Raw genomic sequence first — 17,784 nt, forward strand, 5'->3', positions numbered from 1 at the left:
GGTGGGGGGGGGTTCATCACCAGCCCACCTCACAGTCACCTCCACCACAGTATGCTTCCTGCAGCATCCACCCACCGAGAGCGAACACAGTGCGGCCAAAGGCGGGTAGTGAATCGCCCAAACGCAATTCAACAGGCAGCCATCCGAGACACACTACGGTGCTACTCCCACCGTCCCATTCACCCTCAATGGCCTCCGTTCATCCACAACCGGGTCACCGCTTGCAGCATTACCAGCCGTGTGTGCTGGGCGGGCAGTGAAACGCCCCTCTACACTCCATCCAGCCTACGTCCAGTCAGGAGCAGTAGCTGCGGCGGCGTAGTGGGGGGGCAGCGAACCATCGTCCTGCACCCGAGCGATAGCTGTGGCCCCGGTGACTATGGACCACGGGTCACCGCTTGCCCCCGGGAGATGCCCGAGGGTCACTACACTGCGTGAGCAACGAAATCGCCCCCCTCTACCCACCGCTTGCAGCATCCCCAGGCCGATGATGACGGAGCAGCAGTTACTGAGGCGCATGCGTCGCAGCTGCGTCCTCGTTCGTACGTCGTAGGTCGCATGTCTGTAACCTGGGGACTACCTGTATTGATTAAAAATATTGATTAAAATTCTATAGTAACACCAGAAATGATGTATGGAACTGAGACATAGACAGTAAAGGGACCTCAGGAGAATGAGAATGTGGAGATGGGTGTGTGGAGTTTAAAGAAAAATAAAAGGACAGAATAAGAAACAAAACAATCAGAGGTGCGACAAAAGTGGGAGAAATGGCAAAGAAAGTCTAGGAAAGAGGGTTTAAGTGGTGCGGACTTGTGGTCAGGTTGGGAAGCAGAAGTCCCTTGCGGTTCATTAAATGTGCCAGTGTTTGTGAGTTTTTGTTATTACAATCAGGTCAGCTTGGGAAGCAGGCCACTTGTACAGCGCGTTGCCTCACCCACCACAACGAAACAGCTCAGGATCCTGGTTGGGTCCCCCCAGGCAGACACGAGGTCGAGAACCACTCACCAGGTCTATCTGCCACAGCCAGGTGTTACGTGGGCGTTCCCTTGGCCTGGTCCAGCCACTTGGGTCCTCCATAATGAGCTGGATCACCCTTGTGTAATCGCGCCGCATGGCCGTAATGCTGTAACCGACGCTTCCTCACAATTCAGGTAATGTGCCTCATTCGGGACTCATGAGCAACACAAAGTCAAACCAGTGGTACCCAAGGATTCTCTGAAGAGACACAGAACTGAAGGAGTCCAGTCTTCATCTCACATCACTGGATAGCGTCCATGTCTCGCAAGCATATAGCAAGGACATGTGATTAGGAGAGAAAATCAAGATATGGGCAAAAATGTGGTGGGAATGCAAGTCCACGGAAGAGAAAGCGAGGGAGGTCAAAGTGGAGGTAGTTGGATATAGTGAAAAAAGATCTGAAGAAAAGGGCATGGCGACTGGGCAGGAGGTGCAGGACCGAGTTGCATGGAGAAGGTTGATCAGGCACATCGATCCCACGTAAAAGTGAGAAAAGATGAAGAAGCTATTTGTCCTGTCTGATGTCAAGGCACGGGTACAGCTGTCACATACTGAAAGGGGTCTGTCAGTGAGAGTGGTCCAGTAGGCTCTTGAACCACACATATTGTGTGTTTTCTTATACAGAGGTGTTGATGCCAGTGTGAAATTGCGTATGTGCCTGGCATGACATTAGTGAGTGATGCCTGGGGTCAGAAGAGGCCTCATTGTTCTAAGAGTCCACATCTGTCTTTAACTTAATTGGAGTAGTGAGGAACTCCTTTCATGACACTGAGGACGTTCTTATTTTTAGATTCTGGCACACAAGCCATTCGACTCTTTCTAACCAGGTGTGTTTTGTTTTTATCTTTCACTTTCATGTTGCTTGTGTTAGAATATTTGTTATGTATTGTCATTCTTTTTTTAACTTATGTGAACTTACCGAGATTTGATCTTCATTTAAACAGCACCTTTAGGTAAAGGTGATGCAATTGGGGAAAAAAAAATTAAAATTGACTTTACAATAATCTATCCATCCATCCATTTTCTAACCCACTGAATCCGAATACAGGGTCACAGGGGTCTGCTGGAGCCAATCCCAGCCAACACAGGGCACAAGGCAGGAACCAATCCTGGGCAGGGTGCCAACCCACCGCAGGACACACACAAACACACCCACACACCAAGCACACACTAGTGCCAATTTAGAATCGCCAATCCACCTAACCTGCACGTCTTTGGATTGTGGGAGGAAACCAGAGTGCCCGGAGGAAACCCACGCAGACACGGGGAGAACATGCAAACTCCACGCAGGGAGGACCTGGGAAGTGAACCCAGGTCTCCTTACTGCGAGGCAGCATCGCTACCACTGCGCCACCGTGCCGCCACAATAATCTATTCAATGAAATTTGAACAGATATGCCATTTCTGTCTGTCCCATCTCGGCTCTAGTAGCTGGCATTGCCCCCTGAAGTCGGCGTTTCCTCTTCACTGTCCAACCCTCTGTGACTTTGACTGGTTGACATTTTTCCCCCACTCCTCCATGTAGAATTCTTTCTGCTCTGTAATGATTGAGGGGGTGTCCTCAGCTTGTTTCAAATCCGCCCAAACCCCGTCGTTTTGATGAGATTTCATTTGGCTATGCCAGAATTCTCCATTTCTTTCTTTTCAGCCATTCTAATGTGGTGCTGAGGTATCACCCGTTGCATGGCTGCACTCGGGTCCCAATCTGGGATCCTGAGTTGGTTTGACGTGTGGTGGGTGCGGCGATGCTCTGTATCAGCGCCTGCTCCTAACCTCTCTCTCTCTCTTTCTTTGATGGATTGGCTGGTTCAGTCTTCTGACACGTGATCTCACGTTATCCACAACCGCCCTCTGGTATAACCCCCTTGTTTTCCTGCTCATGTTTTTAGTATACTTGTAAGCGATTCATCTAGGGTTAACCAAATACAGAATATCTCAAACAGATAAAAGCTAAATAACACCGCTGCCAGCAGGGCACCATCTCAGATGTCCATCCCACACCAAGGATGAGACCAACTGATCATCTCTATGGTAGGATGAAGAATTCCTACGGGATTCTATGGTGGTGTGCTGCCCAGGCTCTGACAGAGCAAAGCAGCCCCCAAACAGAACATCTCCACCACCCTACTTTACAGTTGCCATTATCTTCTGGTCAAATGCTGTCTTTGTTTATAGTCTTAAACACGTCTTCTAGTACAGTGGCCAATTAATTCTTGTTACATAATGTCTTGTCTGTGTGGAACACATTGTTCCAGAAGTCCTGGCCCACTTTAGCCTTGCCCTGATGTACCTCCTGGTTTCCTCCTGTAGATCTCATGCACTTTGTCATGAACAGTGGCAAGAGCTACCCAAAGGTCCTGTGATTAAATTCTGGGCTTCTTAGAGAGTTGAATTCTGCTCTCATTCTGAACTTGCTGGGGTGCCCTGGTCTGGACGAGTTGGTAGTTCTTTGAACTCTTCTCCACTGGTTGGATGATCTTCCGGACAGTGGAATGGAGATCTTTTGAAGTCCCTTCACAGATTCCTAAGCATCTAGAATGTTCTCTCTGAAGTCCCCAGGGAGCTCTTCTTATCTCAGCATGGTGAAAACACACACTTCAACAACCGAGAGCAAAGCAAAACTAAAGGGGGTTCTCACACTAGGGACACTTGTTCCATACCGTGCCCAAACGTGATTGTGCTCCCCACTCCCTACTCCCCCTGCTGGCCTGCACTCACACTGCGCTTAATGTTCTGGGCCCAAGCTCACTTTCGTCATGACCCTGCGACTTTGTGTAAAGCCAAGACAAGATCCGAACATGGAGTGACAGCATGCTGGTCATAATGATTTTCCTTATTTTTGTGGTTGTTTTGGAGTCGTGTATGGCAGGATGACGCTCTTGCAGATTTATTGAGTGTGCAGTGCAGCGTTTTGCTGTTAATCGTGCTGCATGTACGAGATTTTTATGGAGACAAATGATGTTAAGAGAGGAATTTGCAGCTTTTCTTGCCAACTACAATTCACGTTCATCTGTAAGGTGAGAATAAAATCCTGTTTATAACTCAAATGAGAATTGTCGTATCGTTGACGTCATTTCTGTTTTCCATGCTCGGGCACGTTTAGCGATCACACTGTTCCCAAATCCTGTTGAACCGAGCTGAACACAGGTTGGTTAGCCTGGCACGGAGCGATCACACTATTTGAATGAACTAGAATGGGGTTACATGTGGACAAACGTGCTTGGGCACAGAAAGAATCGCCAATGTGACTACGCCAAACCAAATGTCTGAGGTCTAAGTGAGACACAATCCGAATCAGCTCTCTCAGGTTGCATAGGGATGGAGATTGAACAGCCTTTATCAATTCCTGCCACAAATGCAAAATGGGATTGGGATCTGGACTCTGATGCCATCACTCCAGGACATTTACATTGTTGTTTTGAAGCCATTCATGTGTAGCTTTGGCTTTATTCTTGTGGTCATTTTCTTTTCTTGTCTTTTCCACAGGCGGCACGGTGGCGCAGTTGTAGCGCTGCTGTCTCTCAGTTAGGAGACCCGGATTCGCTTCCCGGGTCCTCCCTGCGTGGAGTTTGCATGTTCTCCCCGTGTCTGCGTGGGTTTCCTCCCACAGTCCAAAGACATGCAGGTTAAGTGGATTGGCGATCCTAAATTGGCCCTAGTGTGTGCTTGGTGTGTAGGGTGTGTTTGGGTTGGCACCCTGCCCAGGATTGGTTCCTGCCTTGTGCCCTGTGTTGGCTGGGATTGGCTCCAGCAGACCCCCGTGACCCTGTGTTCGGATTCAGCGGGTTGGAAAATGCATGGATGGATAGATGGATGTCTTTTCCGCAAGGCGCTGGTTTCTTGCAGACTGCATCAGGATTTCTCCATATTTTGCCCTTCAGGCCTACAACAACAACAACAACATTTATTTCTATAACACATTTTCATACAAATAATGTAGCTCAAAGTGCTTTACATGATGAAGAAAGAAAAAAAAAAGACAAAGTAAGAAATAAAATAAGAGAACACTAATTAACATAGAATATAAAAGTAAGGTCCGATGGCCAGGGAGGACAGAAAAAACAAAAAAACTCCAGATGGCTGGAGAGAAAAAATAAAATCTGCAGGGGTTCCAGACCACGAGACCACCCAGTCCCCTTCTAGGCATTCTACCTGACATAAATGACCTCAATCAGTCCTCATTGTACTCAGGGTTCACATGGAAGGACTTGATGATGACGGTCATGTGGACGTCTGGCCTTTAATCCATCAATGTAGGGACATCACGGTGCTTTGATCAGGTGGTGGTGGCGCAGATCGACACCACAGAAAACCGGAAAAAGAACAGAAGAGAAAGTAGGGGTTAGTAGAGATTTTAGAGCCACTATGAATATTATCCATCCATCCATCCATTTTCCAACCCGCTGAATCCGAATACAGGGTCACGGGGGTCTGCTGGAGCCAATCCCAGCCAACACAGGGCACAAGGCAGGAACCAATCCTGGGCAGGGTGCCAACCCACCGCTGGACACACACAAACACACCAAGCACACACTAGGGCCAATTTACAATCGCCAATCCACCTAACCTGCATGTCTTTGGATGGTGGGAGGAAACCGGAGCGCCCGGAGGAAACCCACGCAGACACGGGGAGAACATGCAAACTCCACGCAGGGAGGACCCGGGAAGCGAACCCGGGTCTCCTAACTGCGAGGCAGCAGCGCTACCACTGCGCCACCGTGCCGCCCACTATGAATAGTAATGATAATTAATTGAATATACAGAGCATCAGGATTAAACTCAAATGAAGCTATGAGAAAGCCATGCTAAAGTAATGTGTTTTTAGCATTTTTTTTTAAAGTGCTCCACTGTATCAGCCTGGTGAATTTCTATCGGTCAGCTATTGCAGATTTTGGGTGCATAACAGCAGAAGGCCGCCTTACCTCTTCTTTTAAGTTTAGCTCTTGGAATTCTAAGCAGACACTCATTTGAAGATCTAAGGCTATGATTTGCAGTGTAAAGTCAATCTATCAATCAATCAACATTTGTTTATATAGCACATATTCATACAAAAAAATGTAGCTCAAAGTGCTTTACAAAATGAATAGAGAAATAGAAGACACAATAAAAAATAAACATAAGTCAACATTAATTAACATAGAATAAGTAAGGTCCGATGGCCAGGGTGGACAGAAAAAAAAAAAACTCCAAAGGCTGGAGAAAAAAATAAAATCTGCAGGGGTTCAGAGGTCACGAGACCACCCAGTCCCCTCTGGGCAATCTACCTAACATAAGTCAAACAGTCCTCTTTGTATTTAGGGTTCTCATGGAAGGACCTGATGATGATGGTCACGTAGACTTCTGGCTTTCAGTCCATCAATGTTGGTGCATCCTGATGCTTTGAGTAGGCGGTGGTGGCGCAGGCCGCCACCACAAAGAAACCGGAAAAAGAAACAGAAGAGAAGTTGGGGTCAGTACGGATTTTGGAGCCACTATGAATAGTTATTATGATGAATTGAACATATAGAGTATCAGGATTAAGTTAAAGTGAAGTTAGGAGAAGGCCATGTTAAAGTAATGTGTTTTCAGCAGTTTTTTAAAGTGCTCTACTGTATCAGCCTGATGAATTCCTATTGGCAGGCTATTCCAGATTTTAGGTGCATAACAGCAGAAGGTCACCCGCCTCACCACTTCTTTTAAGTTTAGCTTTTGGAATTCTAAGGCCTGCTGCAGAGAGACCTCTCCAAACAGCCCAATGCTACCACCACCATGCTTCACTGAGTGGAATGGTGAGACTATGTGCAGTGTAACATATCATTTAGTCTGATGGCCAAAAAGCTCCATTTTGGTCTCGTCAGGCCATAGAACCTTCCAGATGACTTCATTGCCTCCTCTACGTTTTTATTCTCCTTGCCACTCTTCTGTAAAGCTGCGACTGGTGAAGCCACCCGGGTGACAGTTCTTGTCTGTACAGTCTCTCCAATCGAAGGCACTGCAGCTTGTGACTCCTTCAGAGCCCTCCGAGGACTCTTAGTGGCCTCCCTCATTCAGTTTTTTTGCGGATGGTCCGCTCTGGCAGATTTACAGCTCCGCCATGTTCTTTCCATTTCTTCGTGACTGATTTAACTTCATATTCTCTGATTTGGATATTTTCTTCTCTCCATCCATTGACTTGTGCTTTTCACGGAGCTGCTTGTTGTGTTCTTTTGTCTTCAATGTGTGTGTTAGTCCACCACAAGTTGACCGTTTCGCACGCAACTGAAACCCTAGACAGGTGACCTCCATTGAACTAATTCGGCGATTCTAAATTGTCCTTTGTGTGTGCGTGTGTGTGCCCAGCGGTGGGCTGGCGCCCTGCCCGGGGTTTTGTTTCCTGCCTTGCGCCCTGTGTTGACTGGAATTGGCTTCAGCAGACCCCCGTGACCCTGTAGTTAGGATGTAGCGGGTTGGATAATGGATGGATGGATGTGAGGATTTCAGGGGGTCCATTAAAAGAGGTGAATACTGATGTGATGTGTTTTATATTTGTAATAATTTAGATCACTGATCTGTTTTCATTTTGGATTTAAAAGTCTTTTTCTGGTGATCAGTGTCCAAAAAAAAAAAAACCCAACAAATTAAATCAACTGTGATTCAATGTTGTATAACAATAATATGGAAAAATGTCAAATACTTTTGTAGGATGGTGTTCAAAAATAAACGGGACACTAAATCCCCTTAAGGCCAGGTGCCCGCTGACCTCGAATGAGTGACTTTACCTGCCGAGCTTCAAACTGCAGAGAAATTCCGACACACACGTCTTAAAAGGATTCGAGGACCTCGTCAGAAATGTTCACCTGGGTGTCGGGTGGCAGTCAGGTGTGCCCGCTGGTGTTTTCTTTGTAATTCTTTGTCTCCTCTGCTTGATCCTCAGGGACCTGAAAAAAAAAAACAAAACACAAAGCATCGGGCTTAAGTGCGTTCCACACATGTGCTGCGAAACCACTGGAGCTTTTTAATAAACTGTCCCGCGTAACAAACAATTAAAACAAAGCCTGCTTTTGACGCTGGTAAATCTGGATTAAGTGCAAAATTGCAGGGTTCAGCAAAAAAAAAAAGAAAAAAGTAATGCAAAGCCCTCCCGATGCTTTAAGGGGCCTATAAGTGAGCGACCAAAGAAATGCTGTGGCATTCCAGTCCGCCCATAAGCTGAGGTTTATGTTCACTGTGGTCATGTGACGTGTTCATGGCTGTGTATGAAGGGTCAGCACGGCATTCAAAAAGTTCTTCATTTACAGCATGTGACTTGACGCCACATTTGCTTACCCTGGTGAGTGGCAGTGGGCCAGCTTGGGCAGACTAGGCAAGCCTATAACAAGTAATAGTCTCCATGTGCATCTTGGGAAATCTCAGCCAATTGAGATAGAGAGAGAGAGAGAATCCTTCTGGCATGTTCCACTTTTGTCCTGGAGTCTTCCTCCAGGAATGGCTGAAACTCCCAATGGTCAGGTGTGCTAAGCTTATAGAGATATTCACCAGGAAACTTACAGCTGGAATTGCATCAAAAGGGGGCTCTACAAAGTATTGACTTTGAGATATATATGTATACTGTACGTATATAATCAGGATTCCTGTTTTCTTTTGTCTTAATTATTGTTTGTGTCACAATAAAAAATATTTTGCACATCAAAAGTGATAGACGTGTTGTGTAAATCAAATGGTGCTGACCCCCCAGTATTCCATTTTAATTGCATGTGATAATGCGATAAAACAGGACAAACACAGAGGGGGCTGAATATTCTCACAAAGCATCCATCCAGCCATTATCCTACCCGCTATATCCTAACACAGGATCACGGGGGTCTGCTGGAGCCAACACTGGGCGCAAGGCAGGAAACAAACCCCGGGCAGGATGCCAGCCCACCACAGGGCGTGCACACAAACACACTCACAGGCACCAAGCACACACTAGGGACAAGTTAGGATCGCCAATGCACCTAACCTGCATGTCTTTGGACTGTGGCAGGAAACTGGAGCACCCGGAGGAAACGCACACAGACATGACGTACAAATGCATTCGCGGTGCTTTAATATTCAAGAATCGCATATTCCCCATCGTAATGACACTCATCTTATAGTGCCTTTCACATATCTATCTATCTATCATATAGTGCCTTTCATATCTATCTATCTATCTATCTATCTATCTATCTATCTATCTATCTATCTATCATATAGTGCCTTTCATGGCTATCTATCTATTATATAGTGCCTTTCATATCTATCTATCTATTATATAATGCCTTTCATGGCTGTCTATCTATTATATAGTGCCTTTCACATCTATCTATCAATTATATAGTGCCTTTCATTGCTATTTATCTCTATCTATTATATAGTATCTATTTATCTAACTAACATTCAAACTCCACGCAGGGAGGACCCGGGAAGTGAACCCAGGTCTCCTAACTGCAAGGCAGCAGCGCTACCCACTGCGCCACCGTCTCACAAGGCACTGTACACAATAAAAAAATAAAAACTTTCCACCACTATTTACTTCTCTGTCCCTGAACATCTCCTTTTGCCTATATTGTAGAAATATGGAAATAAATATAAGAACTTTGCAATGGTGTTACCTTAGAGAGAGATGGGATGTGAATTGCAAGGGGCCATTCTCTAGCATCAAGGGCCTGTGCTACCCTGATCAGTTTTCCTCCATCTGCCAGGCCTCACATTAATATTTAAACAATGGCACTTTTACTGTAAATAATTCTTTAGGATGGTGTCGCTTTTGGGAAAGGCGCTATATACAATCAAAAGGAGTCCTCCCCACCTTCAATGCCTTGTGAGGTCCCAAGTGATTCACCCCCATCTGGTGGTGCTGAAATTGTGGAAATGTGGAAATAATTCTATCGAAGTGTCTTGCAATGATGTCACTATACTGTAGAAAGGTGCTGTATAAATAAAATAAAGTTTGGTTTCAGGTTTTACAGCGCAGTGTTTTTTTTTTTTTTTGTCTCTCTATATTCTTATCACAAACAGGCGCTGGTTTTTAGGCGCAGGTTGCAGCCTCTCATTCTAACAATGTAAAGTTCCTCGCATTCCCAAGATGTCTCTAAAAACAGGTTTTTTTTCAATTTGGTTTCGGTGTACTGCGATGCCAGAGTGATACGTCGGCACTTCCTCGTGAGCCGCGGCGCAGGGGATTGGCTGCCGACTCTCTTTTGTTTCATGCTGTGCTGGCCGACAGTCGGCGCCTGTGTCTCTGTGAGTTTAGGACCTTTTTTTTTTTAGTGTAAAGCTGGCACTCCGTTCCTTGGAAGTTGGAAGGTGGAGCACCGCAGTTCAAAGCACAGGTCAGATGTCTTTAGGGGCTTTATTTTTTATTTTTTTTTTTTAATTCTCCGTGGAGCTCTTTAAACTGTGTGAGTGGCCATGTCTTGTGTGTCTGCAAGGAATCCCAGCTGAGCTGCTTGAGCTCCTTTAACCGGCCACCCACTTGACTGTTTGGAGGCTCGGGATTTTATTTCTCTTGGATGGAGCAGCTGCTCTGTGTGGGAGGTTTGGGCCGTGCCCTCGCAGTCGGGGTCTTCTGAGGTCCAGCAGGCACTGCTTGTAACTTCTGTAAATTTAACCTGAACCTACAAGTCTGTCCAAATCACCCACTCCTCGTTTCAGCACTTCAGGTGCAAATAAATGGAGTTTCGTCGGGCAGTGGGACTTGGCCTACCTAGAAGTTGCACTGGCTGGCATGTAGGCAGCAGAAATCATACGAGGGTCTTGGACAAAGTGGCTCTTCTGTGGGCCACACTGTGCATGTACTGTAGTGCCTTGTACTGGTGTACTGTGTTGGACTTTTTTTAATGTGAGTTGCACGAGTATTTGAGGTTTGTAGGAATCTTGCTTTTAATATAAGAGGATGATCTTGTCACGATTGTCTGAATGTTCTTCTATAAATGTAATAATATTGTATTGGCTCACGGGCATGTTCTTTATTCCTGTAACCTTAAAGTGTGATGAGATGGTATACAGATACCGACTGACTGAGCTTGAAGACGTTCGCCTGTAATGTCTGGTTTTCACCATATTTTTTAATTATAATGAAGAGGGGGAAGGCTGAAGATTTAATTCAGTGTGACTTAGAAACCATTCTTGCATAGAGCAGTTGATCTCACATTTCTGTCATATCAGCTCTGACAGGTCACTTCATTCAGGGTGACACAGTGTGCCAATAGTGGGGATTCAACTGGCAACCGTATGGACGCCATTCTTTCCATATCCATCAAATGTCGAGACCCTTTTACTTTCTGCACACTGTAGTGTGCTACCGAGTTAATCTTAAATGGATGAATTTGATACACTTAAGAACCCATAATGACAAAGCAGAAAACAGGTTTTCAGAAAGGTCTCCTGCAAAACGGATATCTCTCTCATTCCAAAAAGCATTCAGACCCTTTTTCAGATGAGGTGCCTCCTTTTTGCTTGGACGCTCCTTGAGATGTTTCTTGAACTTGACTGGGGTCCACCTGTGGCACACGTGAACCTGTATCTAGAAGGTCAGACGGCATGTTAGGACACAAACCAAGCTGTGAAGTCCAAGGAGCTCCCTGTAGACCTCCACGTTTTAAAATGGTGGTGAGGCACAGATCAGGACAAGAGGATCAAACCATTTGTAAAGCTTTCAGTGTTCCCAGGAGCACAGTGGGCTCAAGAATTGCGACGTGGAAGACGTTTGGAACCACCAGGACTCTTCCAAGAGTTATCCACTCAGTTTAAGTGAGTAACTGGGCAAAAAGGGTCTTGGTCAGGGAGGAGACCAAGAACCCAATTGCAGCTTCAGAATTCCTCTGCTGTGATGGGAGAACCTTCTGGAAGGATGACTGTTACCCTCCATTAGTCAGGCGTTTAGGGTGAGTGGCCAGACAGAAGCTTCTCTTGAGTAAAAGGCAAATGTCCACCAGCTTGGAGTTTGGAAATGGTGTTTAACTCTTTGAGGGCTGAATATTTTTTCCAGTTTTCTGAAAAGCACGCAAAGCAATAGTTTCACACAGAACTCGATATAAAACGTCTTTTGCTACATGTCGCAGCTGGGGTTGGCACCATTTTGGCGACTCTGACAGCAGTGGGGGGCAGCTCAGTGACCAGCAGGGATACGTGATGGACCAGCTGCCTGGCTGTCTTCTCGCAGCAGCAGTGGTGGTGGTTGCAGTGGGACACAATCTGATTATGTCATCGTAAGAGACGGTCCTCCTGGGTGACCATTGGCACATTAGCTACACGATCAGCTGATGCTGCTCCCTTCACTTTTGTTTTTTCGACCTCCAGATCACTTACATCAAAATCCGACAACTCGGTGTCCGACTCCGAGTACTTTGCTTTGCGCATTCGCTTTGGTCTCTCGTCAGATGTCGACGCCATGTGAGGGGTTGTTTGCTCTTCGCAACTCATGCACGCGCAAGACGTCTTCGGTCAAATCAACCAAGCTAACTTTAAAGAGAATCAATCTTAAAACATAATGGCGAGTTTTGTCACAGTTTACATTTGATTACCGGCCCTACCCCAGAATTTCGACAAAAGTCGTCATCCGCCCTGAAAGAGTTAAAGGGACAAAAACTGAACTCTTTAGGAAGAACTCCTAGCACTATACCTGGAAACGACAACAACGTTTATTTCTATAGCACATTTTCATACAAACAATGTAGCTCAAAGTGCTTTACATGATGAAGAAAGAGAAAAAATAAATAATTAAAATTAGGGAACACTAATTAACATAGAATAAAAGTAAGGTCCGATGGCCAGGGAGGACAGAAAAACAAAAAAAAAAAAAAAAAAAACTCCAGACAGCTGAGGAAAAAATAAAATCTGCAGGGGTCCTGAGGCCACGAGACCACCCAGCCCCCTGTAGGCATTCTACCTAACATCAATGACCTCACTCAGTCCTCATGGTATTCAGGGTTCTCATGGAAGACCAGGAGGTGAGGAACATCCGGTACCATAAACCGTTGTTTCAATACTAGATGGCTGCAGTCCATGATAAATCATGGGCTGTTGGTCTAGTGCTCAGATCGAAGTGCTGAAGCGTCATCTAGTTGAAATGAATTCAGTAAAGTGGACACTGCAGTCTGCAGCTCCTATGACGTCACTCACTACCCGCTCACTCAAGAGCGTCATTCTCAACGTGCCCATTCCTAAGATTTCTAGTGTATACTAATAAAATGCATTGCATTTTTCATTCCAACAGATGGCATATTTGACATGAACATTTTTAAGTTGAAAGAAATGACAGAAAATATAAATGGTTGATAAAGGCAGTGCTAATGCCATTGGAGCCCATTGACTGTCACATGGGGGGCTCAAACTCAGTAGGCCAGCATGACCTCCATATAGCTTTTATTATTGATATACAGAGCATCAAGAAAGTATTCACAGAGCATCACTTTTTCCACATTTTGTTATGTTACAGCCTTATTCCAAAATGGATTAAATTAATTTTTTTCCTCAGAATTCTACACACAACACCCCATAATGACAACATGAAAAAAGTTTACTTGAGATTTTTGCAAATTTATTAAAAATAAAACAATTGAGAAAGCACATGTCCATAAGTATTCACAGGCTTTGCCATGAAGCTCCAGATTGAGCTCAGGTGCATCCTGTTTCCCCTGATCATCCTTGAGATGTTTCTGCAGCTTCATTGGAGTCCACCTGTGGTAAATTCAGTTGATTGGACATGATTTGGAAAGGCACACACCTGTCTATAGAAGGTCCCACAGTTGACAGTTCATGTCAGAGCACAAACCAAGCATGAAGTCAAAGGAATTGTCTGTAGACCTCCGAGACAGGATTGTCTCGAGGCACAAATCTGGGGAAGGTTACAGAAAAATTTCTGCTGCTTTGAAGGTCCCAATGAGCACAGTGGCCTCCATCATCCGTAAGTGGAAGAATTTCGAAACCACCAGGACTCTTCCTAGAGCTGGCCAGCCATCTAAACCTAGCGATTGGGGGAGAAGGGCCTTAGTCAGGGAGGTGACCAAGAACCCGATGGTCACTCTGTCAGAGCTCCAGAGGTCCTCTGTGGAGAGAGGAGAACTTTCCAGAAGGACAACCATCTCTGCAGCAATCCACCAATCAGGCCTGTATGGTAGAGTGGCCAGACAGAAGCCACTTCTTAGTAAAAGGCACATGGCAGCCCACCTGGAGTTTGTCAAAAGGCAGCTGAAGGACTCTCAGACCATGAGAAACAAAATTCTCTGGTCTGATGAGACAAAGATTGAACTCTTTGGTGTGAATGCCAGGCGTCACGTTTGGAGGAAACCAGGCACCGCTCATCACCAGGCCAATACCATCCCTACAGTGCAGCATGGTGGTGGCAGCATCATGCTGTGGGGGGCAGCAGGAACTGGGAGACTAGTCAGGATAAAGGGAAAGATGACTGCAGCAATGGACAGAGACATCCTGGATGAAAACCTGCTCCAGAGCGCTCTTGACCTCAGACTGGGACGACAGGTCATCTTTCAGCAGGACAACAACCCTAAGCACACAGCCAAGATATCAAAGGAGTGGCTTCAGGACAACTCTGTGAATGTCCTTGAGTGGCCCAGACTTGAATCTGATTGAACATCTCTGGAGATCTTAAAATGGCTGTGCACCGACGCTTCCCATCCAACCTGATGGAGCTTGGGAGGTGCTGCAAAGAGGAAAGGGTGAAACTGGCCAAGGATAGGTGTGCCAAGCTTGTGGCATCACATTCAAAAAGACTTGAGGCTGGAATTGCTGCCAAAGGTGCATCGACAAAGCATTGAGCAAAGGCTGTGAATACTTATGGACATGTGATTTCTCAGTTTTTTTATTTTTAATAAATTTGCAAAAATCTCAAGTAAACTTTTTTAACGTTGTCATTATGGGGTGTTGTGTGTAGAATTCTGAGGAAAAAAAATGAATTTAATCCATTTTGGAATAAGGCTGCAACATAACAAAATGTGGAAAAAGTGATGTGCTGTGAATACTTTCCGGATGCACTGTATGCAGTTTATTTATGCTCTACTTTTGCTCATTTCATGCGGGCAGATGACCAGAATGTTTAATGGACTTGAATAGGATTTAATACTCCCACAATCATTCTTTTTTTATTTCCTATAATTTTTCAGTTTACATATTCCTTTATTGAGCCACAATGTCTGTCTGTGTTAGTTATACATCATTTGACTCTCAACAGCAGTACTCTCGTTTGTGATGCTTCATTACATGACTTCTAGTTAGTGAGGATGTCAGACTTGACGACTGCGGTTGCTGATCTCGCCACTGGAGCATGTCAGATTATATGACCAGATATTGCACACGTGAACAAAAGTCATGTAGTCTGATATACCCAGGGACTCACTCCAACTAGTCCACGACTTGCCCAAGCAAAATCTTCAGCCATAGGGCATGACTCTGTGTGAATGAGAACTGACAACCAATTAAATGCTCATATACTCAGCAAAAAAAGAAATGTCCCTTTTTCAGGACTGTGTATTTCAACAATAATGTTTTAAAAATCCAAATAACTTTACAGATCTTCATTGTAAAGGGTTTAAACAATGTTTTCCATACATGTTCAATTAACCATAATGCACCTGTGGAATGGTCGTTAAGACCTTAACAGCTCACAGAAAGTAGGCATTTAAGGTCAGAGTTCTAAAAACGCAGGACACTAAAGGCGCTTTTCCACTGCATAGTACGGCACAGCACGGTTCAGTACAGCTCACCTTGGTTCGGCTCAGTTCGGCTCGGTTTGCATTTCGACTGCAGTTTAGTACCGCTTTAGAGTGGGCGGGATTATTCACGTGTCGTTATAGTTGCGCCGCCTCTACTGCCGTGACACCGTGGAACTTTTATAACAACACGCAGACAACGACAACACTTTAGCTCGACGACGCGCAAGGGTAAGCATCTAAAAAAAGCACATCACTAGCTAACTTTTATCACTGTTGCAAAGCATAAAATGAACTTAACTGCCAGTGTAACATTAAAATGCTGATTCTGTATATTACAGATCTTCCACATTTTGCAAAAAGTCGCTGCAACAGACCATCTGTTTGGACATTTAACCGTGCTTCAGAGTGGTGGGATGTGATTGTTCCCGGTTTTACAAACACTCAGTGGCTGGAGAACTTTCGAATGTCTGAAGAAACATTCATCCACTTATGCAACAAACTGCGTCCAGCGATGGAGAGACGGGACACAAACTTCCGCGTGTATAAAGAAAAGAATAGCCAGTGACGCAGTAATGACGATTTTCTCCGGCCAATCAGTGACCAGCAGTTTACACGTCACGTTTTGGTAACGGTTCGGCGCGCTTCGAACCTCGGCTGAGGTGGTACTAAAAAAAGGACCAGGTACTGTTCCCAGTGGGAAAACCCCCCAAAAGTGAGCTGAACTGAACCGTGTCGTGCCGTACTATGCAGTGGAAAAGCGCCATAAAGAGACTTGTCTACCGACTGTGAAAAACACCCAAAGAAAGATGCCCAGGGTCCCTGCTCATCTGCGTGAACGTGCATTAGGCATGCTGCAGGGAGGCATGAGGACTGCTGATGTGGCTAGGGCAATAAATTGTCATGTCCGCACTGTGAGACGCCTAAGACAGCGCTACAGGGAGACAGGAAGGACAGCTGATCATCCTCGCAGTGGAAGACCACGTGTAACAACACCTGCACAGGATCGGTACATCCGAATATCACACCTGCTTGACAGGTACAGGATGGCCACAACAACTGCCCGAGTCACACCAGGAACACACAATCCCTCCATCAGTGCTCAGACTGTCCGCAATAGGCTGAGAGAGGCTGGACTGAGGGCTTGTAGGCCTGTTGTAAGGCAGGTCCTTACCAGACATCACCAGCAACAACGCCGCCTATGGGCACAAACCCACTTTCGCTGGACCAGACAGGAGTGGCAAAAAGTGCTCTTCACTGATGAGTCACGGTTTTGTCTCACCAGGGGTGATGGACGGATTCGTGTTTATCGTCGAAGGAATTGAGCACGTCTGGGACCTGTTGGATCGCAGGGTGAGGGCTAGGGCCATTCCCCCCAGAAATGTCCAGGAACTTGCAGGTGCCTTGGTGGAAGAGTGGGGTAACATCTCACAGCAAGAACTGACAAATCTGGTCCAGTCCATGAGGAGGAGATGCACTGCAGTACTTCAAGCAGCTGGTGGCCACACCAGATACTGACTGGTACTTTGGATTTTGAGCCTCCCTTCATTCAGGGACACATTGTGAAACATTTTTAGTTTATGTCTTATGGTGTTGACTCTTTTAGTGTTCATACAAATATTTACACATTAAGTTTACTGAAAGTAAAAACAGTTGAAAGTCAGAGGACGTTTCTTTTTTTGCTGAGTATATAAGGTGCATATAAGGCAGTCAGAAGGAATAAGGAAGGCTGGTGGTGCAGCTATCCTCCTGGCATTGCAAGCAATCTTTGCTTCCATTTCATCCCGACTGACTGGAAAATGAGACTTGTCGTTCCTATCTGGAAAGGGTAGGGTGATCGCCTGGATTGTGCCAACTACAGGGGGGTAACACTGCTCTCGGTGCCAGGTAAGGTCCTTGATAGGGTTATCCTCAATAGGATCTGTGATCGCTTGCTCACCTACCAGTCGGGTTTTACGCCTAAGAAGTCTACCATCGACCTCATCCTGACACTGAGGGTTCTCATGGAGCGCAAACGCGAATATCAGCAGAGTTTCTTTGCAGCCTTTAGCGATTTCCGTAAAGTGTTCAATTCAGTCAATTGAGATGCCCTTTGGGATACCCAAAACTGTAAAGG

General features: G+C 45.6%; 1 protein-coding gene across 2 annotated transcripts in view; it reads left to right on the forward strand.

The window, feature by feature from the left end:
• LOC120524906 (LIM domain and actin-binding protein 1-like) overlaps positions 1-17,784 on the forward strand; it is a 138,215-nt gene that overhangs the window by 20,177 nt on the left and 100,254 nt on the right. The window contains exon 1 of one of the 2 annotated variants that reach the window (XM_039746758.1): positions 10,245-10,331. The exons of the other annotated variant lie outside the window; for it this stretch is intronic. The gene's annotated coding sequence lies outside the window, so the exon portion shown is untranslated. Of the gene's footprint in view, positions 1-10,244; positions 10,332-17,784 lie in introns of those variants that run through there. 2 annotated transcript variants of the gene reach the window in all.

Source organism: Polypterus senegalus, chromosome 3 (assembly GCF_016835505.1).
Source record: "Polypterus senegalus isolate Bchr_013 chromosome 3, ASM1683550v1, whole genome shotgun sequence".
NCBI classification, from domain to species: domain Eukaryota; kingdom Metazoa; phylum Chordata; class Cladistia; order Polypteriformes; family Polypteridae; genus Polypterus; species Polypterus senegalus.